This window comes from Lissotriton helveticus, chromosome 9, assembly GCF_964261635.1.
Source record: "Lissotriton helveticus chromosome 9, aLisHel1.1, whole genome shotgun sequence".
In the NCBI taxonomy this organism is placed as follows: Eukaryota; Metazoa; Chordata; class Amphibia; order Caudata; family Salamandridae; genus Lissotriton; species Lissotriton helveticus.
This window is the reverse complement of record NC_136070.1, coordinates 249,025,688-249,048,450: the sequence shown is the minus strand read 5'-3', so window position 1 is coordinate 249,048,450 and position 22,763 is coordinate 249,025,688. Positions and strand designations below refer to the sequence as shown.

The following is a 22,763-nucleotide window of genomic DNA, read 5'->3' as shown; positions in this document are numbered from 1 at the left end:
AATATAAATCCACTAGCCCTAAGAAGGTTCTAACATCATCTTTGCTGCAAGGTGCCGGCGATTACACTATTTCCTCGAGTAACTCCCTCTTTGGTCTAATACCTTCAATAGACACTTCATGTCCTAAGTATGTCACACATTGTTTAGCAAATCTACATTGTTTTAATTCAGCCGTTAAACCTTTAGCACTCAAAATGTCCATTACCTTCATGACCGTTTTGTCGTGTTCAGTTTTGGTCTTCCCCATGATCAAAATATTACCTTGGAAAAACATGACATTGTTTATAACCTTAAATAATTCAGACATTATACTCTGAAACATGGCAGCAGCAGAAGCAAGTCCAAAAGGAACTCTGACATACCTGAAACAACCAAGAGAAATTATGAAAGTAGTAAAGCTCCTGCTGTTCTTATGTAAAGTTACTTGTTGGTAGACAGCTGTGAGGTCTATTGTGGTGAACCATCTCACACCTTTGGTAACTGAAATCATTTCTCTTCTCTTAGGTAAGGGAAATTTGTCCACAATGAAGCTCTTATTCAAATCTCTCATGTCCACACATAACCTAAGCTTCCCATTTGCCTTGCGGGCAATAACCAAGTTAGAAACTCACTCTGAGCCTTCTACTCTCTCAATAATTCCTTCAGTACACAGCTTTTCTAACTCACTCTTGACTTCTTCTCTAATGCCTAAAGGTATGTTCCTAACTTTGTGCACATATGGACTGGCTCTTGTATTGAAAACCTTTAAGTTCAGCTATAGCACCAGAGAAGACTTCCGGATACTCTTTCAACACATTCTGCTCAAGTTTACAGGTTGCACCACCAGAACTGGCTCTGGGCTGTTGGATTCAAGTACAATTCCCAATTCCCCTTGATCCCACCAACCCAGAACTGGTGGAACAGCTTCAGCAACAGTTTACCTTCTGCCACCCTATCTTTGAAATTGAACGGCACTGCCTTCACACCCAACATCTTGATATCTTCACCAGTGAAGGTTTTAGGACATGTGTTCGTAGATTCTAACTTGGCCCCAAGGACAAGTACACATTTCTTTTGCCATATCTTCCTATTAACTATTGTATAAGGTGAGCCTGAATCTGCTGTTACCATGACAACCACCCCACTTATATAGATTTCACATTTGGGTTTCTTCCTTAGATGATTAGCTCCACTTGCTATGCCATCTTCACCAACGCTCAAAACGCACATATTAATATTCTCACTATCAGTCGTCGATACTAGTGGATGTTTCATAAGTAAGAAGGTTCACTCCTATGACTTTATGCTTCCTGCATACCTTTACAAAATGTCCTACTACACCACACCCCAATCCTCTTTGATTCCTAGCAGGACACTTCTTCTCATTTGCCAAATGCCATTTACTACCACACCTATAACATTTTGGCTTTGACATGGGTTGCTCACTTTGGTCTGAGCATTTTTTATCCATAACTTGTTTCCTATTATCAGATTTATTCTCAAATTTGGCTTGTGTTTAGTGTACACTTTTTCAACAACACTGTTCTCCATAACAATCCTATCAGCCCTGTCTGGCATAACTCCCTTAGCGCATCTGCCCGTTAGCTCTGCTTTTTTAACTACATCGATCACTTCTTGTAAAGTAGATTCAGTCATAGTCCATATTTTATCTTGAATATCAGTGTTCGCAGCACAGATTACAATTTTATCACGTATGCACTCGCCATGTAAGTTTACAAACCAACATGTCAATGCTTAATTTTTAAGTGCTGCCACATAGTCCTCTACAGGTTTATCTTTACTTTGCTTCCTGTGAAAAAAACTTGTATCTGTCAAACTGATACACACACCGTAGGATTAAAGTACAAGACTCAATCTTCTAATGCGTTCTTGTATGCATCGACTCGACTCTGTGGTCTAGCTTTTGTTTGTATATGGTTATATATTTTAAGACCACCAGCACCTAAGCAATGTTGTAAAAAATAAATTCTTCTTTTCCTACGTCAATTCCTCATCATCATCAAATGTGGAGATATAATTCTCAGTGTTATTTCCACTCATTCCAGTTAAGAAAGGGTTCACCCTTGTTGGCAAAACAGACTGTGGGGAAGTTACACACATTTCCAGATGCCATGACAATAGTAATTAGGTAAAGAAAAACTTGAAGATCGGAGAGAAGAAAGCGAAAAAAAAATAATAAAGATCCTCACAAGTATTCATGACCACTGTAACCCAGTACCTGAATGATTCGGAACAACTGCTGCTTAATATTTAGGATTATCCTGAACTCCTGTGACATACAACTTAGGCATTCCTGTGCTGTCGTGCCCGGTTCTGATGTGCGTATAGCAGGAATAATACATTTAAGCGTGCCTGTCGCTGAAGGAACAGGCCTGAATATACGTGAACTGTAGAACACTAGACTACCTGCTCGGTTTTTCCCAAAAGAGAGCTGCCGTACATGACTCAACGTGCATACTGCATGCCTCAACTGGGGAAATTGTAGTTTTAACGCTATTCGTGCGGTTTGTTACGAGACAAAAGGATGAAGGCAGTCGTGGGTTGTGTCATGCATGCATGTCCCTCTGGGCTGGTCACCCCCTCGCACCTCGCACACTCCTCGTGAGTGAGCCCAGGCTGCCCCCCGTTCCCGCCTAGTGCCGCCGCTCGCAGCTGGGTCCTGGGACCCTGTGACTCCGCTGTTGGCGCTCTTGCCCACCTGCGCCGCGTCTGTGCCTAAGTATCCGATTGTTTCTCTTCCCCCCGTGTGTTTCTGCCCCCTAGCATTTCTCACGCCCCGTGTTGTTTTACTCGTTCCTCTGTAACCCCGTTTGCTTGACCCCCTGTGTAGCTTCTGCTCCCGGTTTATTTTCTGTTTCCCCTGTTTTTGTATTATTGTACCCCTGTGACTTGGCCCCTGCCGCGCTTCCCGCCACCTCCCCGCCGCTGCCCCCTGCGGCCCCGCCCCTCCCCTCGTCAGCCCTTCCCATTCGCCGCCCCGCTCCCGCCTCCCAGCTGCCCCTCCCTCGCTCCGCCCCCCCACTCTCCACATATGGCAGAGCGGTCAACGCGCAGCGTGCACGCGCAGCGGTCAACGCGCAGCGTGCACGCGCAGCGGGCGCGCCGATTGTGCGCCAAAGGTAAGCCCGTCTGCGCCCGTCCGCGCCTGGACCGCGCCCAGTGCCAGGACCCCTGGCTCCCGCAGACCCCAGCCCACCCGCCGGACGTACGACGCCGCCACCCTCAACGCACTCAACACCGGCCGAACCCCTGGATGCAACCGAGCCACCCCGAGACGCACCCACGGACCCTTCACCTGCCAGTCCTGCAAATTCTCCTGCATCCGGACCTACACCGCACCAGCGTCCACCAAGCCGAACGCCAGCAGCAACCACCTGAAGTGCATCCTGCTCAACACCCGCTCCGTCCACAGACACGCCGTCCAACTTTGGAACCTCCTCGACACCACAGCTCCTGACGTTGCCTTCCTCACGGAAACCTGGATGAACGACTCCTCAGCGCCCGCCATCGCCATCCCAGAGGGCTACAAGATCATCAGGAGAGACCGCAACAAGCAGACTGGAGGAGGCATCGCCATCATCCACAGGAACAGCATCCGCATCTCGACAACACCGATGACACCCTGACAACCGCCGAACACCTGCACTTCCAGATCCACACCGACCCCAAGACCACCCTCAGGGGCACCCTGATCTACCGACCCCCGGGACCACGCACTCAATTCAGCGAAGACATCGCTGACTTCATCAGCCCGCACGCCCTCCCCTCCGCTGACTACATCCTCCTCGGGGACATCAACTTCCACCTGGAGAACAACAACGACCGCAACACCAACACCCTGCTTGACAACCTCGCCACCCTCGGACTCAAGCAGCTGGTGACCACCCCCACCCACCTCGCCGGACACACACTCGACGCCGTCTTCTCGTCCAGCAAAGACATCACCTTCAACCACGCCACTGGACTCCACTGGACGGACCACAGCTGCATCCACTTCACCTTCAGAAGAACCACGGTCCACCACCACCAGCAACAGGCGGCACGAAGAAGCTGGAACAAGATCTCAGCCGACCAACTCGCCGCATCCCTAAACCAGCACCCTCCCGCCAGCTCAGCGAACCCCAGCCAAGCCGCCGACAACCTCACGAAATGGATCTGCACCTGCGCGGACGAACTCGCTCCTCTGAGGACCCCGCCCAGCAGACCCGGAAGCAAGAAGGCCCCGTGGTTCACCGACGAACTCAAGAGCTCCAAGAAGAACTGACGTGCCCTCGAGAAAGCCTGGAGAAAAGACCCTACACCGGACAACATGTCGACCCTCAAGCTCGCCACCCGAAAGCACCACCAACTGATCCACGCCACCAAGAAAACAGCATTCAAGGACCGGCTGGACAACAACGCACACAACAGCAAGGAACTCTTCAACATCGTGAGAGAGCTCTCCAACCCCAACGCCGGAACCAACGACATCACCCCATCGCAAGACCTCTGCAACTCCCTCGCCTCCTACTTCCACAACAAGATCGCTGACATACACAACAGCTTCAATACACAATCAACGCTCCCCACGACCACACCAACGCCCCCCACCACCACCCTCAACGCCTGGACACCGATCAACCTCGAAGACACCATCAGCACGATGAACTCCATCCACTCCGGATCTCCAACCGACCCCTGCCCTCACCACGTCTTCAACAAAGCCGACGCTGTCATCGCACCCCACCTGCGGGACATCATCAACACCTCCTTCGACACCGCCACCTTCCCTGAGAGCTGGAAGCACGCCGAACTCAGCGCTCTACTAAAGAAACCAACGGCGGACCCCACCGAACTCAAGAACTACCGCCCCATCTCGCTCCTCCCGTTTCCAGCCAAAGTCATCGAGAAGACCGTCAACAAGCAACTGGCAGCCTTCCTCGAGGCGACTGGATCCCTCGACCCATCTCAGTCAGGCTTCCGGGCCAACCACAGCACCGAGACCGCCCTCATCGCTGCCACTGACGACATCCGAACCCTGCTGGACAACGGAGAAACAGTAGCCCTCATCCTCCTGGACCTCTCCGCGGCATTCGACACTGTCTGCCACCGCACCCTAGTGCAGCGCCTCAGCAACGTCGGAATCAAGGAGAAGGCACTGGAATGGATCATCTCCTTCCTCGCCGGAAGGACACAGAGAGTCCGCCTCCCCCCGTTCAGATCAGAAGCCACGGAAGTCATCTGCGGCGTCCCTCAGGGCTCCTCGCTCAGCCCCACCCTCTTCAATGTCTACATGAGCCCCCTTGCGGCCATCGCACGCCAACACAACCTGAACATCATCTCCTACGCCGATGACACCCAGCTGATCCTCTCCCTGACCAACGACTCCGCCACCGCCAGAGCCAACCTACACGAAGGGATGAAAGACGTGGCCGAGTGGATGACGACCAGCCGCCTGAAACTGAACACAGACAAGACGGAAGTCCTCATCCTGGGCTCCTCACCCTCCGCCTGGGACGACTCCTGGTGGCCCCCCGCCCTGGGCAACGCACCCAAACCGACAGACCACGCACGCAACCTGGGCTTCATCCTGGACTCCTCCCTCTCCATGACCAGACAAGTCAACGCCGTCTCCTCGTCCTGTTTCAACATCCTGCGCATGCTATGTAAGATCTTCCGGTGGATCCCCACCGAGACCAGGAAGACGGTCACCCAGGCCCTCGTCACCAGCCGCCTGGACTACGGCAACGCCCTCTACGCCGGAACCACCGCCAAGCTCCAGAAGAGACTCCAGCGTATCCAGAACGCCTCGGCGAGACTCATCCTAGACGTCCCCAGACGAAGCCACAACTCTAGACACCTGAGAGACCTGCACTGGCTCCCGATCAACAAAAGAATCACCTTCCGGCTCCTCACCCACGCACACAAAGCCCTACACAACCAAGGCCCGACTTACCTCAACAGCCGCCTCAACTTCTACGCTCCCAAACGCCATCTCCGCTCGACCAGTCACGCCCTTGCCGCCGTCCCCCGCATCCGAAGAGCGACAACAGGAGAAAGGTCCTTCTCCCACCTGGCCGCCAAGACCTGGAACTCCCTCCCGACCGACCTACGCTTGACCCAAGACCACCTCTCCTTCAGGAAGAAGCTCAAGACCTGGCTGTTCGAGCAGTAGCGGACCCCCCCCTAGCGCCTTGAGACCCTCCGGGTGAGTAGTGCGCGGTATAAATGCCTATGATTGATTGATTGATTGATTGATGCGGTGGGTCACAAGTTTAAAGAAGGAAGTCATTCCCCAGGTCCTCCCGCTGACTTTGTTAAAGCCACATCGAACACCGATCTTCACACTGAATTCGTGGAGGCCACCCAAAACTGCAAAATGACAACCAGGTACAGTGCCTCAATTTCCAGAAGGTGCTCCTGGTGGCTTCTTTGATCGCTTGAAGGTTTCCAGTAGTACAGTTTCATGACAGAACTTGAATGTGGTAGGAAATGTCACTGCGTACTCCACGTAAGTTCTTCCCATCTACCAGGATCGTCTACGTCAAATCGTTGCCAAAAAGCGTAATGATCAATCTGACTCTGGCATAGTTGTAGCAGTAGTTTATTACGATCCTGTGACAGAGTACAGTTGCTCCTTCGTTCACCAACTCCAGTAACCATCTCCCTCACAACCTCCCCCCCCCCCCCAGCCGACCAATCGCATTCTTAGTTGTTCTTACTACACTCAGCATTATACATTATACAATCGCAACAGGTGGCACCTGGGATGTGGAGTAGAGGGTTGTGATGACGTCCGTAGCCTTACTGGCGTTTGGGAAAGGCACTCGGCTGATATTCAATATTATTAAAAATGCTTTACTGATCGTCACGTTTGTGTGTGGGTAAGTGAGTGAACAAGTCCATGGTTAAATGAATGAGTGAGTGCATAATTGGATGAGTGACAGAGAGCATGGATGAACAGGAGAATAAGTGCATGGATGGATGAATGAATGGGTGTTGAGTTAATGGTGAAGTGCGTGTATGGGTGATGGGCTACTTTTATGACTGTACATAGAATAATACATGACTGTCTAGCCATCCATCTACCCATATACATTAATTTCTAAATCAGTGGATCCATCCTCAAGCTCACACACTCTTATCTATCCATCTTTGGCTTTATAGCACCTGCACTTTGCATTCTGGATCTTGTAGTTTTACTTTGACAAACTAGGTTTTGAAAAAAAATCAGAGCGTACTATATAAAGAACAGTGGTTTAAATGCGCCTAGTCATAAACCTTATTTAACATCTGACCGTAGGTTAATTACAAGTCCTCTCGTTATGGGCAATCAATGAAATCGTAAACTAGCTTATTAGATGTTAAAGGGAATTTTCATTTAGTCATATTCACTAATGCCTAATGTATAAAATAGGTGGTCCATAGAGAACAAAGATAGTGAAGAAGCACCTTGCTCACGAGTTGTGATAGTAAACTGCAAAATACAACTTGGAGTGCGAATGTATATCTCAAGTCTTAACTGTATTTTTTTGTATAGCATTCAGCACAGGATACTTTCTCCATAAATTATGCAAATGCAATCTAAGCATGAAACATTTAAGTTGTTGACGTTTCAGCCTGTGAGAATATTATTTGAAATGCTGGATCTTCATCAGGGCCGATAACTGGGGGATGCACTCTGTAAAAATAGTTATAAGTACTGCAGCCCCTTGATGCTGTGCATTAATAATTTATCTTACTGCATGAAATGGAGTTAAATGCATTATTTACCTTAAAGTGTAAATGAATGCCGCTGGTCATATCTAATGAGATTGAATCAAATTTGCTTGCACCGGGGAGGAGCCTAGCGACGAACGAAGATGGCCGCGTAGGCTCTCGGCTCCGCTGACCCCCTCCCGTTGCTCAAATATCCTGTCGATAATTCTGCTCTCCTGCTCCATCCCCGGGTGGCTTACTTGATGCTGATCTCGGCGGTGTGTCCCCGGTCACTTTCCGACCCGGATTGGCGAAGTTGTACCGTGCTGACGTTCCTGGCCTGACGCCGTTGGCGAGCCGGGTCCGCGAGTGCTGGCCATATCGGGCTGTGGCGTAGCAACAGCGGTTTGGGGATCCGGACGCGGTCTGGACCGTGGCTGTGGAAGATATCCTGTCCCGGAATTGGTGGTTCGTCTGAGGCTCCCTACGTATTGCGGAGGTGCATTACTCCTGGCAGCGGCTGTGAGGTGGGGGGCCCCTTCCCGGCTACTGCCCATCCTGCCGGATCGGGGCCCCCGCCTGAGAGGCCCCCACATTGCTCTACGCTGCACCTCCAGTTCCCGCCCGCCCTGCATGAGCTTGGATCCCCGGGTGCGATCGGCCCCGCGGTGGACACGCAGATGCTTGGAGCTGCCCCGATGGAGGCGGTGCGGAATGGGGACGGTTTGTCTTTGGGAGCCGTGATGGCCGCCATTAGAGACCTACGCTCCTACATGGCTTCTTTGTTCCACACAACGATCGCAGATACCGTCGCCACGGGCCGATTATGTGCGGGCCCTGGTCTGTCTGATCCCCCTGGATTTGCCGCTTATTCTGCGCTACGCCTGGACCTAAGTGATCCGGGGCCGCTTTGTGTGGTAGCCTTGCCACCGTCACCCCGACCGCTTGGGGAAGCCGACCCTATTGTTCCGAGACCCCACCCGCCATCATTGCTGTTTATGGTTGAGTTCGCAATCCTGTCCTCGTCTGGAATTGTTGCTTTGAGGACCCAACGGTCTTGTTCGATACCCTTGGATTATCTGCCTAGTGTCTCGTTGGGGACTTTGTTGGTTATGGTCCTTTCTTTGGTGGAGGCGAGTGCTATGGCGGCTCTTGGCTGTGGAGACCCAACGGATCGAGCCGGACCCGCTGCGTGGATTCATGGACGTAATGGGACTTTGTATTGTCCTAAGGGGGTGCTGGTACAGGCTACGGACATTTGTGTGCTGGTTCGGAGGGGTCAGGGGTGAGTTTGTTGACTATGTTGGCCTCCTGGAACGTGTGGTGAGCTAGATATCCGTCGTTTTTGTTGTCGGGTGGTGAAGCGGGGTCAAGCGTCTTCTCCGGGTGCTGTTGACTTTTGATTTGTCTGCATACCAGTTGGTTTTGTGCCCGGGGATGTTGGTTGTGGTTGGGAGGTCGTGGGGCCGAGGGCTTGTATGTTTCTCCTCCTCCCCCGCTGTTAGTTTCTTTTTGCTTTCTTTCCTTCTTTTTGTTGGTTTTCTCCTTTTTTTGTCTTTTTCTTTTGTGTTTTATTCCCTTTTTTTTTTTTTTTTGTCTATATTTCGGGTTCCTACTGGGCGACAGGCACGCTGCTAGGGGGGGGGGGGGGGGCGTAGTCACATGCAGTGGTGCAGGGTGGGGGGATGATGTTTTGTATTGTCTTATGTTTCTATGGCCTTCTTTATTCTTCGTGGTTTTGGTTGTTTTCCCTTTTTCCTTTGTTATTCCCTTTTTGTATTCTCCCTTCTTCTCGTATATTTAGATCGGGCCGGGGATCGGGTGGTGTTCCTTTCTGGGTGGGTTCCGCACTCTGTGCCTATGGGGTTTGCGCTGTTTCTGGGATTTTGTGTGCATAGCGCTGATAACAATACGTACCCATTGACTGCTCGCATATCCTGTTTCTTCTCCCGATTATGTTTTCAATGGGTGTTTTTCCTCCTTCGTGGCTTGTTCCCGATACAATTCGCTTCATTGTATGACGCCGTATCCTCTTTTCCTGCTATAAAAAGTGCCCTTTTAAGTCCTGCTGGATAGTGGCTACGTTTGCACATACATCCTGAAGGTGTTTGTCGATTGGGTGGGCACGGTCTTGCGGGGACTGTAGTGTATCGTTTGTGTATATTGTTTGCAATGCTTAACGCACGACTCCCATTGTTGTGGTTCCTTGGGTTGATTTTCTGTCGTATGGCCCACCTTGTCGGTTGTCTGAACTGAATGTACGATTTCTCTCTAATCTCATAAAATGAAACCTGCATGATTCTTTTTCTGTCTGCTGTTAATACATTGTAGCGCTATTGTTTTTTCGCTTTCCGCTTTTTGCGTTGATCTGTAATGTTTCTGTATGTCATGGCGGCCGGCCCGTAGTGGTTGTAGGCAGACGCTGTGTACTGTCCATAAGCTGAATAAAGGTTTTCAAAAAAAAAAAATAATAATAAATTTGCTTGCACCTTGCACCACTTCCCGTCAACTTCGGTTGCTGGTGCAGCATTTGGCGGTTGTCCCCCGGGCAAGGAGGGTAGGCGCCGGGTGGCGTTCCACTTCCTTCCGCACCTTGGCAGCCAAACTTTGGAATGCCCTTTCTACTTCCATTCGCAGCCGGAAGAATTATTTGGCATTCCATAAAGCAATCAAAACGTACCTATTTCCTCCATTGTAGGCACCTGCAATCCACTGCTGATGATGTCACATATTAGATCATTCATGACATGGTCAGCGACATCACTGATGACATCTCAAATGACATCACTGATGACATCATCCACGTGACAATCACATACACCTTTTCATACACTATTACAATTTTTCAGCGCTCTTCGTAAAATACAGAGTATCATATTTAAATCCATTGTCACAGCAATACAAGTATCTAAAAATCCACTCAGTGATTCATAGATATATACACACATCTAATCACTTACCTATGGATTCACTCATACATGCTGTCCATCAACAATAGAACACGATCAAAAATACTTATTCATCTATATCGACATTAAACAACAGCACGCATCCTATTCACATATGAAGTCATCCTACTCACTTATGCAAACAATGGATCATACTTACATATTTACTTAGCAAAACACTTATACAAACACCACTTCTTCTATTCATTTAGATAGTAAGTCATACTTAGTGAATTATAAAATCATTATTACAAGTATACAGTTATCCATGCAGTCACTCACACAATCATTGTGTCTTATGTATACTTATTTATATACAACAACTGACACATACACTGCCTTTTATTTTTCTAGTTTGTTGGACCTGTACCATTGAGAAATATATTTGCTCATCACCACACCCATAAAGATATTCACTCACCCAAACAACTGTTAGAACATGTAGTTTTAACCTCATATATCTACTGAATCAACTATTCACACATCTTTGGACAGTCACACACCCCCCACCGAACCACACACACTTTCACACTCCCATACAAATACTCAGTTAACTAATCAATAACTAATATAGACTTTCACATAGCTAGTAACCAACTGTAGAATCAGTTTACACAACAACTGACAAAGTGATACAGATATTCACACAGTTTAGTCACTATCCACTATATTTAGTGAGACATAAATTGGTCAAGTAAACAGTCAATTACACTGCTACTAAATCCTCCATCCAAATATTTATGTATATATATCCACTTATTCTTCAATGCAAATTGCTATATATATAATGCATATTTAAATAACGAAGCAAACCACATTCACTGGATGATGTCATCAGTGATGTCATTTGAGATGTCATCAGTGATGTCACTGACCATGTCATGAATGATCTAATATCTGACATCATCAGCAGTGGATTGCGGGTGCGCGAAATATAGTTAGTAGAACTAACTATATAGGAGCAATTTCAGTGGTTTTGTATGAGTAAAATGTCCAGCTAACTATAACACCACTAAAACCTATAGTTTTTTGAGTGAATTTCAAAGGTTTTTTAAAAGCTAATTCCTAACTATATAACTCCTGAAACCTATGTTTTTTTCAGTGAATGTGTGTATATATATATATATATATATATATATATATATATATATATATATATATATATATATATATATATATATATATATATATATATATATATATATATATATTCTGTACCATTACTTCCCTTTTTGGTCTGCGTTGTACAGTTCCTTCAGGATAGGATACTCGTGTCTTAGTAAAGAATGGTACATGAAGCACTGGCCTGCCACTGTGGAGGGTACACGAAGTTCTGGCCTGCCACTGGACAAGTTATATGAAGCACTGGCCTGCCACTGGAGAGTGCACATTAAGCATTCATCTGCCACTGGGGAGGGCCCATTCAGCATAAGTCTCCCACTAGAGAAGGCGCATGAAGCCTGGGATTCCCACTGGAGAGGGTGCATCAAACGTAGGCCTCCCACTGGAGAGGATGCATGAAGCACTGAGCTGGCACTGGAAAGGACACATGAAGCATTAATCTGCCACTGGAGAAGTTATATGAAGAACTGGCCTACCAATGTAAGGGGTGCAGTATTACAGGAAACAAATGATGGACGGAATGCCAACAATGCAAACATTCTCCCCCAGTCATAAGATATGGGTTAAATCCATTGTTCTTTTAGCCACTACGCCACCCCAATTTGGACCCAGCCATACGCAAATCAGTCTTGACCCTGTGCCCCATGGGAACAGTCTAGACCAAACTGCCAAGCCAGGTCCTCTCTGGACCGGAAACAAGCATCATGGGACTGGTTTTAGGGTATGTCACCCTTCTTCAGCCAGGCTAGTTTGAATCCAGTGGCACAGTGAGCAAGAACCCATGTTTGGGCATACCCATCCCACTTAGGGCGAAAAGTGTTAGAGCAAACAAATGATGGACTGAATGCTGACAATGCAAACGTACTCCCCCAGTCAAAAGATCTGGGTTAAATCCATCGTTCTTTGGCCCACTATGCCACCCCAGTTTGGACCCAGCCATATGCAAATCGGTCATGGGAACAGTCCAGAATGAACTGCCAAGCCAGGTCCTCCCTGGACCGGAAACAAGCATCCTGGGACCGGTTTCAGAGTATGTCATCCTTCTTCAGCCAGGCTCGTTTGAATCCAGTGGCACGGTGAAGCACAGGCCTTTCACTAGTTAGGGCGTATGAAGCTCAGGTTTGGCACTGGAGAGGGTGCATGAAGCATAGGACTCCCACTAGAGAATGTGCATGAAGCATTGGATTCCGACTGGAGCGGTCGCATGAAACATAGGCCTCCCACTGGAGAGAGTGCATGAAGCCCTGACCTGCCACTGGAGAGGGCACATGAAGCACTAACCTGCCACTGGAGAGGGCGCATGAAGCACTAACCTGCCACTGGAGAGGGCTCATGAAGCACTAACCTCCCACTGGAGAGGGCGCATGAAACATAGGCCTCCCACTGGAGAGGCTGCATGAAGCAATGACCTGCCACTGGAGAGTGCATGAAGCACTGACCTGCCACTGGAGAGGGCTGATGAAGCACTAACCTGCCACTGGAGAGGGCTCATGAAGCACCAACCTGCCACTGGAGAGGGCTCATGAAGCACTAACCTCCCACTGGAGAGGGCGCATGAAACATAGGCCTCCCACTGGAGAGGGCGCATGAAACATAGACCTCCCACTGGAGAGGATACATGAGGCACTAAGCTGACATTGGAAAGGGCACATGAGTCATTCATCTGCCACTGGGGAGGGCTCCTACAGCACTGGCCTGCCACTATAGAGTTTGCATGAAGCATGGGAATCCCACTGAAGAAGGTGCATGAAACATAGGCCTCCCACTGGAGAGGATGCATGAGGCACTTGTATGCCACTGGAGAGGGCCCATGAAGTACTAACCTGCCACCGGAGAGGGCGCATGAAGCACTAACCTGCCACTGGGGAGGGCTCCTACAGCACTGGCCTGCCACTATAGAGTTTGCATGAAGCATGGGAATCCCACTGAAGAAGGTGCATGAAACATAGGCCTCCCACTGGAGAGGATGCATGAGGCACTTGTATGCCACTGGAGAGGGCCCATGAAGTACTAACCTGCCACCGGAGAGGGCGCATGAAGCACTAACCTGCCACCGGAGAGGGCGCATGAAGCACTAACCTGCCACTGGAGAGGGCGCATGAAGCACTAACCTCCCACTGGAGAGGGTGCATGAAACATAGGCCTCCCACTGGAGAGGGTGCATGAAGCAATGACCTGCCACTGGAGAGGGTGCATGAAGCAATGACCTGCCACTGGAGAGAGTGCATGAAGCACTGACCTGCCACTGGAGAGGGCTGATGAAGCACTAACCTGCCACTGGAGAGGGCGCATGAAGCACTAACCTGCCACTGGAGAGGGCGCATGAAGCACTAACCTACCACTGCAGAGGGCGCATGAAGCACCCTTCCTGCTACTAGAGGACCTAAGAAGCCTTGGCCTACCACTGAAGAGTGTACAGGAAGCACAGGCCTGCCACTGGGGATGGCGCATGGAACTCTTTGCCACGGAAGAGGGTGCATGAAGCACTCCCCTGTCACTGGAGAAGTTGTATGAAGCACTGGCCTGCCACTGTAAGGGGTGCAAGCACACTGCCGTAGCTCTGGTTAGGGGCCAAGAAGCTCTGGCCTGCCACTGGAGGGAGTGCATGAGGGCAGAGGCCTCCCACTGGCAAGGGGGCATGAAGCTCTGACCTGGCACTGGGGAGGGCCCAGGAACCTCTAACCTGCTACTGGAAAGTGCACATGAAGTATTCATCTGCAGCTAGTGAGGGTACCCAAAGCCCTGGCCTACCACTGAAGAGGGCGCATGAAACATAGGCCTCCCACTGGAGAGGATACATGAGGCACTAAGCTGGCATTGGAAAGGGCACATGAGTCCTTCATCTGCCACTGGGGAGGGCTCATACAGCACTGGCCTGCCACTATAGAGTTTGCATGAATCATGGGACTCCCACTAGAGAAGGTGCATGAAACATAGGCCTCCCACTGGATAGGATACATGAGGCACTAAGCTGGCATTGGAAAGGGCACATCAGTCATTCATCTGCCACTGGGGAGGGCTCATACAGCACTGGCCTGCCACTGGAGAGGATGCATAAGGCACTTGTATGCCACTGGAGAGGGCCCATGAAGTACTAACCTGCCACCGGAGAAGGTGTATGAAGCACTCCCCTACCACTGCAAAGAGCGCAGGAAGCACTCGCCTACCAGTGGAGAGAGCACAGGAAGCACTGTCCTACCACCGGAGAGAGCACAAGAAGCACTCGCCTACTACTGGAGAGAGCACAGGAAGCACAGGCCCGCTACCTGAAGGTGCATGAAGCACTATCTTGCCATTGGGGAAGGTGCATGAAGCACTTGCCTGCCATTGCGGAAGATACATGAAGCACTTGCCTGCCCTTGAGGAAGGTGCATGAAGCACTTACCTGCCATTGGGGAAGGTGCATTAAGCACTTGCCTGCCATTGGGGAAGGTGCATATAGCACTTGCCTGCCATTGGGGAAGGTGCATATAGCACTTGCCTGCCATTGGGGAAGGTGCATGAAGCACTTGCCTGCCATTGGGGAAGGTGCATGAAGCACTTGCCTACCACTGGGGAAGGTGCATGAAGCACTTGCCTACCACTGGGGAAGGTGCATGAAGCACTTGCCTACCACTGGGGAAGGTGCATGAAGCACTTGCCTGCCATTGGGGAAGGTGCATGAAGCACTTACCTGCCATTGGGGAAGGTGCATGAAGCACTTGCCTACCACTGGGGAAGGTGCATGAAGCACTTGCCTGCCATTGGGGAAGGTGCATGAAGCACTTACCTGCCATTGGGGAAGGTGCATGAAGCACTTGCCTACCACTGGGGAAGGTGCATGAAGCACTTGCCTGCCATTGGGGAAGGTGCATGAAGCACTTGCCTACCACTGGGGAAGGTGCATGAAGCACTTGCCTACCACTGGGGAAGGTGCATGAAGCCCTTGCCTGCCATTGGGGAAGGTGCATGAAGCACTTACCTGCCATTGGGGAAGGTGCATGAAGCACTTGCCTACCACTGGGGAAGGTGCATGAAGCACTTGCCTGCCATTGGGGAAGGTGCATGAAGCACTTGCCTGCCATTGGGGAAGGTGCATGAAGCACTTGCCTGCCATTGGGGAAGGTGCATGAAGCACTTGCCTGCCATTGGGGAAGGTGCATGAAGCACTTGCCTGCCATTGGGGAAGGCGCATGAAGCACTTGCCTGCCATTGGGGAAGGTGCATGAAGCACTTGCCTGCCATTGGGGAAGGTGCATGAAGCACTTGCCTGCCATTGGGGAAGGTGCATGAAGCACTTGCCTGCCATTGGGGAAGGTGCATGAAGCACTTACCTGCCCTTGAGGAAGGTGCATGAAGCACTTACCTGCCATTGGGGAAGGTGCATGAAGCACTTGCCTACCACCGGGGAAGGTGCATGAAGCACTTGCCTGCCATTGGGGACAAAGCGGTACAAAAGGGGGTGGTGATGGACGGAGCATCTGAACCAATCAAACACTCACACCCAGTCAACTGATCTGGGTTTAATTGGTTCAGATGCTCCGTCCATTACCACCTCCTTTTGTACTGCCATTGGGGAAGGCGCACGAAGCATGTGCCTGCCATTGAGGAATGTGCATGCAGGAAGTACTGTCCTGCCCCTGGGAGAGTTCATTAAGCATTTTCCTACAATTGAGGAAGGTGCAGGAATCACTAGTCTGGCGTGGGGGTGGAGGGAGAGGAATGGGGCGGTACATGAAGCAATGGCTTGTTGCTGGAGGGGGTGCATGAACCACAAAACTGCCACTGGGAGGGCTCATGAAGCACTTGTCTGCCATGGGGGAGGGGGCATGAAGCGCTGTCCTGCCACTGGGGAGGGTGCAGAAGGACATGTCAGTCCCTGGGGAGGGCGCATGAAGCAAAGTCCTATTGCTGGAGGGGGTGCATGGTCCACAGAACTGGTACTGTGGAGCGTGAACAAAGCAAATGTGTGCTGATGGAGAGGGTGAATGAAGCATAGTCCTGCCACTGTAGGTTGCATGAAGCTCAGGCATGCCAAAACAGATGGTGCAAGAAGCGAAGGAGACGATGCGTGAAGCACTGGCCTTCCCTGGGGAGGGCGCATTAAGCACTGTCTTTCCATTAGGTAGTTCATTGGTGTTGTGCGGCTTCGGTGTTTCTGATGGATACATCTGCCTGTGGATTCCTCACCTTTTGAACTACCCCTTGTGCAGCTGTTTTCGGAAAAAAGGGAGCTACAAGGTTTAAACCCAGACTTTTTCTGAGCAGCCATTGCACTGCCATCATTACAGAGCAGTAACTATGTTAAACTACTAAGAAATGGAGAGTCCTGGAAAAACCGTTGCACATCGATGGTGCGGAAAAAAGGGAACTGACGTCAGCATGCTAACGAGGTCTTCTTATGGCTCCGATGATGTTGTGCAGGGCTGCGAGCAGAGCCGATCCATTCTGTCGTCCTCGTTGACATGGGGGAACTATGGAGAAAAGTTTCAATGGAATTTTGCGCAAGGGGTAATTCAAAAGGTGAGGAATCCACAGGCAGATACTGTAGCCATCAGAAAAAGCGTTACAAGCAACTTCTTGTTTCCACATAATTATGGATATGACACATTTGCCACATAATCTATTCTCTTCTGCACAATATGCAGATTTTAGCAAAAACAAAATTAACTAGTTCAAATGTTACTACAAATGCTGCCACCTATGTGGCTGCGCCATGGCGGGCCTTTATCGCACAGTGACAGGTAACCTTTCTTTTGTTGATTGATGCATTTAGGTGCTAAACTGATACGAATGTGGTGCAGCCTCTGCCCAGACAGTGTTAATATTGTCAAAATAGTAAAGTAATACTCCCACAATACGCTCTGATACGCCACACAATTTGTATTTTCTGGTTGCATAATTTAGTTAACCCCGCTGCATAATTCCTTTCTCCGCTCCCGCATAATTCCAGTGCATGAAGCACTAGGCTGCCTCCGTGGAGGGTGCAGAAACCAGTGGTCTACCGCTGGGGAGGCTGCACTGAAGCAGTAGTCTTCCACTGGGCAGGGCGCATGAAGCACTAGCCTGTTAGTGTTGAGAGTGAATAAGGTACTTGCCTGCCTCTGGGGCGGGTACAGCTCGGACAAGCCTGTCAGTGGGGAGTATACAGTAGTCACTGGCTTGCCACAGGGGAGAATGCATGAAGCATTGGCCAACCACAGGGTAAGGTGCAGCAGGCACCTCCCTACCACTGGGTACGGTGCAACAAGCACTGGTCTGCCTCCAGGGAGGGTAGAGGAACAAGCACAGGGCTGCCACTGGGTAAGGTGCAACAAGCACAGGCCTGCCACTGGATAAGGTACAACAGGCCTGCCACTGGGTAAGGTGCAACAAGCACAGGGCTGCCACTGGGTAAGGTACAACAGTCCTGCCACTGGGTAAGGTGCAACAAGCACAGGGCTGCCACTGGGTAAGCTGCAACAAGCACAGGCCTGCCACTGGGTACGGTGCAACAAGCACAGGCCTGCCACTGGGTACGGTGCAGCAAGCACAGGCCTGCCACTGGGTAAGGTGCAGCAAGCACAGGCCTGCCACTGGGTAAGGTGCAGCAAGCACAGGCCTGCCACTGGGTAAGGTACAACAGGCCTGCCCCTGGGTACGGTGCAACAAGCACAGACCTGCCACTGGGTACAGTGCAACAAGCACAGGCCTGCCACTGGGTACGGTGTAGCAAGCACAGGCCTGCCACTGGGTAAGGTGCAGCAAGCACAGGCCTGCCACTGGGTAAGGTACAACAGGCCTGCCCCTGGGTACGGTGCAACAAGCACAGACCTGCCACCGGGTACAGTGCAACAAGCACAGGCCTGCCACTGGGTACGGTGTAGCAAGCACAGGCCTGCCACTGGGTAAGGTGCAACAAGCACAGGCCTGCCACTGGGTAAGGTGCAACAAGCACAGGCCTGCCACTGGGTAAGGTGCAACAAGCACAGGCCTGCCACTGGGTAAGGTGCAACAAGCACAGGCCTGCCACTGGGTAAGGTGCAACAGGCCTACCACTGGGTAAGGTGCAACAGGCACAGGGCTGCCACTGGGTAAGGTGTAACAAGCTCAGGACAGTCATTGGGGTGCAGCAAGCAGAGAGCTGCCCGGAGAAGGTGTAACGGACACAGGCCTGCCATTGGGTAAGGTGCAACAAGCACAGGCCTGCCACTGAGGTACAACAAGCACAGGCCTGTCACTGGGTAAGGTTGAACAAGCACAGGCCTGCCCTTGGATAAGGTGCAGCAGTCAGAGGCCTGACGCTGGGTAAGGTGCAACAAGCACAGGCCTGACGCTGTGTAAGGTACAATCAGCACAGGCCTGCCACTGGGTAAGGTGCAACAGGCAGAGGCCTGCCACTGAGGTACAACAATCACAGGCCTGCCACTGGGTAAGGTGCAACAGGCAGAGGCCTGCCTCTGAGGTACAACAATCACAGGCCTGCCACTGAGGTACAACAAGCACAGGCCTGCCACTGGGTAAGGTGCAACAGGCAGAGGCCTGCCACTGAGGTACAACCAGCACAGGCCTGCCACTGAGGTACAACCAGCACAGGCCTGCCACTTAGGAAAGAAGCGCTTTGGTCTATTGTGCCCTGACCTGTTGCTCTCCAGATTAGAAACGAGAAGTGATTTCGACAGCCTTCTCCCCCATCCCCCAATACATGGAGACTCCAAAAGAGGAACTGAGACGCAGAGCTGTCGTGTCACTGCTGGTCTAAGCTTGGCTCCAGGGTGCTTGCGTTGGCGCTAGGCGGCACATACTGCGTCAGCACTGCTACGGAATAGGAATGTGCCATGTCTTGATAGGTATGGCCAATTCCTGCCTCATCCAGTTGACGCAACGCAGCAAGTTGTCTTGCTGTGTGCGTACTGCAATCAGAGGGACAGGTGTGGGTTTACCCAGACATGTTAGGCACTGAGATATTGGGGTGCGGTAGAAGGGCGCTGCGCCATGGGCAGGAGCCAGGTGGCCTTATTAGGCGGTCTTGGTATTGCTTTTTTATTGGGTGCTGATTTGGAGCCAGGTGACAGCGCAGCGCTTCACAGAGAACAATTCACTTGTATAACTAGACTGGAGCACCTTAAACATGAGGTGCACAGAAGACAGGCTTTGGGGGATCTCCTGACCCAGGATTCCTTACCATGGAAGGATGACCAGCTGAGTGGGTCTGCCGGGACACAAATCTGTGACTTACAAGTTGCACCGAGACTGTATCTAGAAGCGAGACATTAACTAATACCAATTGCACACTTCAATGCAGTGTGTGCTTAGAAACAGGTGTTATGTTTTTTGGCGGCATCTTTTAAGTTCCCAGTAGCAATTCTCATTAACACAACATGAATATTTACTGGCATTACCAAATGCTCCAAAAACAAACACTTCACTTGCTCTGCACTGTTTCTGCCCCATGGTTTTGAGATTGAAGTATGTTGTATTTTAAACCCTACGGCTCCGTTCCTGGCCTCGTGCTTGGCGGGAAGGGTGCAGCGTTGCTCGCACTCCTCGGGTTTCGCCTCAGGCCGCTGCTCGGCACTGAGAGGCCCGCAGCGAGTGGGCTGTTCCTTGAAGGACATGGACACCGGTTGGCGTCAGCACACCCCTGCTTTAGTTTTTGTGTTCACCTGAGCAAATCCCTGTGCGAAATAACGTCGGTGCGATGTTGTAAAGTTTAGTGACGCCCTGCTTTTGAAAAGTAGGACAGGAGTTGTGCTGCCGACGGAGGGGCTGGCATGGCAGACGGGTGCAAAGGTGAACGCTGCAGATAAAGCGGGCCCGGCGGGGCACTGGCAGGCCACTGTACGGGTGCAGGAGAGCGGCTGGTACCTGGGCGCTAGAGGTGAGTGGCACTGGCAGGGGCGTAACACAGGCCCCCCGCAGCTCCTGTGGTGCGGGAGGGGGAGTCCGGGGGGGAGGGGGAGGGAAGACACGAGCTGCATGCGGCTGTTCAAGTGTAGTGGGGGCACGGGCCCCGGCAGGAGGCTGTTGGGCTACAGCTAAGACAGCTAAGGTGGATCCCGTGTCAGACAAAAAAACAACCGTATGTTAGCTGTCTGTTCCGGGTTGAAAACATTATAAACGGTGGGCTTTTCACTGAGCACTTTTTGAACCGGCTTTGATCTATGTCGACATACCAGCTATGCCTGTAAGTGTAAGGTGTGACCAATGGGAAACCACAGCTACAGTACTGTACTGGCGGTACAGTACTGTAGTGACTCAGTGCCGAACCAATCGGGGCCTCTGAACAATGCATGGCCCCGAGGAAAAAGGCGCGAAGCAGGGTCCATCTGTAACCTCTTTCATTTACGATGCTTAGGATGGTGAACTGAGTGCTTAAAGTAACCCATGGTCCGTGCCGCTTGTAGTAAACGCTCCCACACTCCGAGACCTATTGGCTTTGATAGGTCATTTATAGTGCTTAGAAAGGGTGGGCGCTGTATAGAACTGGATTCTAAAGGTGCAGAAGGACAACCTATTCGGGACTTTGGAGCGCTCACACGGAGGAGTCCAGGCACAGGGGGGGGGCTCTCTTGTGAGACCTGTGCAGGGGCGTAGGCGTCAGTAGTGCAGCAGGGGCGTAGCTGCAGAGAGCTGGATTGGCGGTTACTCGTGTATTGGAGTTAGTTTTAACACTAAACACCCCTCACGAGGCGCCGAGGTTCATTAGTTCATTGGTAGCGCAATATGGGCGAGCGCTTGGCTGGAATACAGTTGTTTTGTTGCTTTGGGGACATGGCGAACTTGTCCCGAGAGCTTTAGAGCACCTTACAACAGAACCAGATTAGTTACACATTGATTTTGATGAGCACGAGGAGAGCAAGTGATTTGTCCAGAATCACAGGGTGTTGAGCCCAAGCCAGGATTTGACTCTGGTTCCCCAACTCCAAAGGCAGCAGCTTTAGACTTTAGACCATCTCTTACCAGTAGTGTGCATTTCGTGTACGATGTTTCATTAACAAAGATAAACTTTAAATGTGAGACATTTGAAGGTGTAAAAAAGTAAATAATAAAGTACAGGAGCTCAGTGCACCGGTCGTCACACAATGAAGTGAGAAAGTGAAATATTATGTGGAGCAAGCAGGGGAAATACATAAAGAGCAATCCTTTCCGATAGTGATCTTATGCAGGGAGGCTTAGTTCATTTAATTTGACGTAAGTCCCTATTGTCAATTGCTTTTCGATCCCAAAAGGAGTAGAGGATCCTCATCCGGACCAAATAGGAGTCAGTGACCCAAAGTTCATGGAGTGTTGCCAGCCAAACACTTGGATATATTAAAGAAAACAAAGGTACAGTGGTGGCCTAAATAGGTCCAAAGTTACAAGCAATAATTTCGTATCAAATTAATTGTGGGAGCAGAACATGTAGGGTAACATGTGGAAGAATATTTATTCCATATTTCCAACATGTAGAGATGCGCTTCAGGTGCTCATATAAGTGACAAAAGTGCATATCGTGACATGAGTGAATAAAGTGAAAAGTCACATTAAAACAAGGAGTAATCCACAGAAATATATACAGTGAGAAGGGGGATTTTCCTTGGGTGGGTCGACGACGTTTCGATCTTTATTTAATTAAGATCATCATCAGGACTGGACTGAGCTTCCTGAAATATGTCTCTGTAAGTCCCTGCTTATGGGAATAAGCGATGCTTGCGTTGGGAAAGGTCTCACTTGGTTGTTTGATCAGCGAATGGATATGAATATACGAGCAAGCGTTGTTGTAGGAAGCAATGGATGCTTGCGTCGCGGAAAAGCCAATTCTCTTTCTTGGACAGTCAGGGGATGAATCAATGAATTAGCGAGCCAGCGTGGTTTTGGACTGGAGCTATTTGGACGGTGTAAGAGATCGAAAATCGACCGTGCTTGGCGCCAAAGTCAATATGCCAACGGTTCCAGGCGGGAGTTCATCGCCGCGATCCGCGGTCGGGAACAAGCTGCCTCTGTCCTCGCTGTGCTCGCGTCTGGTCAGCACAGCGAGGACAGAGGCAGCCTGGAGCCGTTGGCATATTGGCTTTG

The 22,763-nt window shown here is 50.5% G+C and overlaps 1 protein-coding gene across 4 annotated transcripts in view; it reads left to right on the top strand.

Annotated features, from left to right (window-relative positions):
- ENTPD5 (ectonucleoside triphosphate diphosphohydrolase 5 (inactive)) overlaps positions 1-22,763 on the top strand; it is a 372,723-nt gene that overhangs the window by 139,536 nt on the left and 210,424 nt on the right. The window contains exon 1 of one of the 4 annotated variants that reach the window (XM_078659868.1): positions 20,283-20,586. The exons of the other annotated variants lie outside the window; for them this stretch is intronic. The gene's annotated coding sequence lies outside the window, so the exon portion shown is untranslated. Of the gene's footprint in view, positions 1-20,282; positions 20,587-22,763 lie in introns of those variants that run through there. 4 annotated transcript variants of the gene reach the window in all.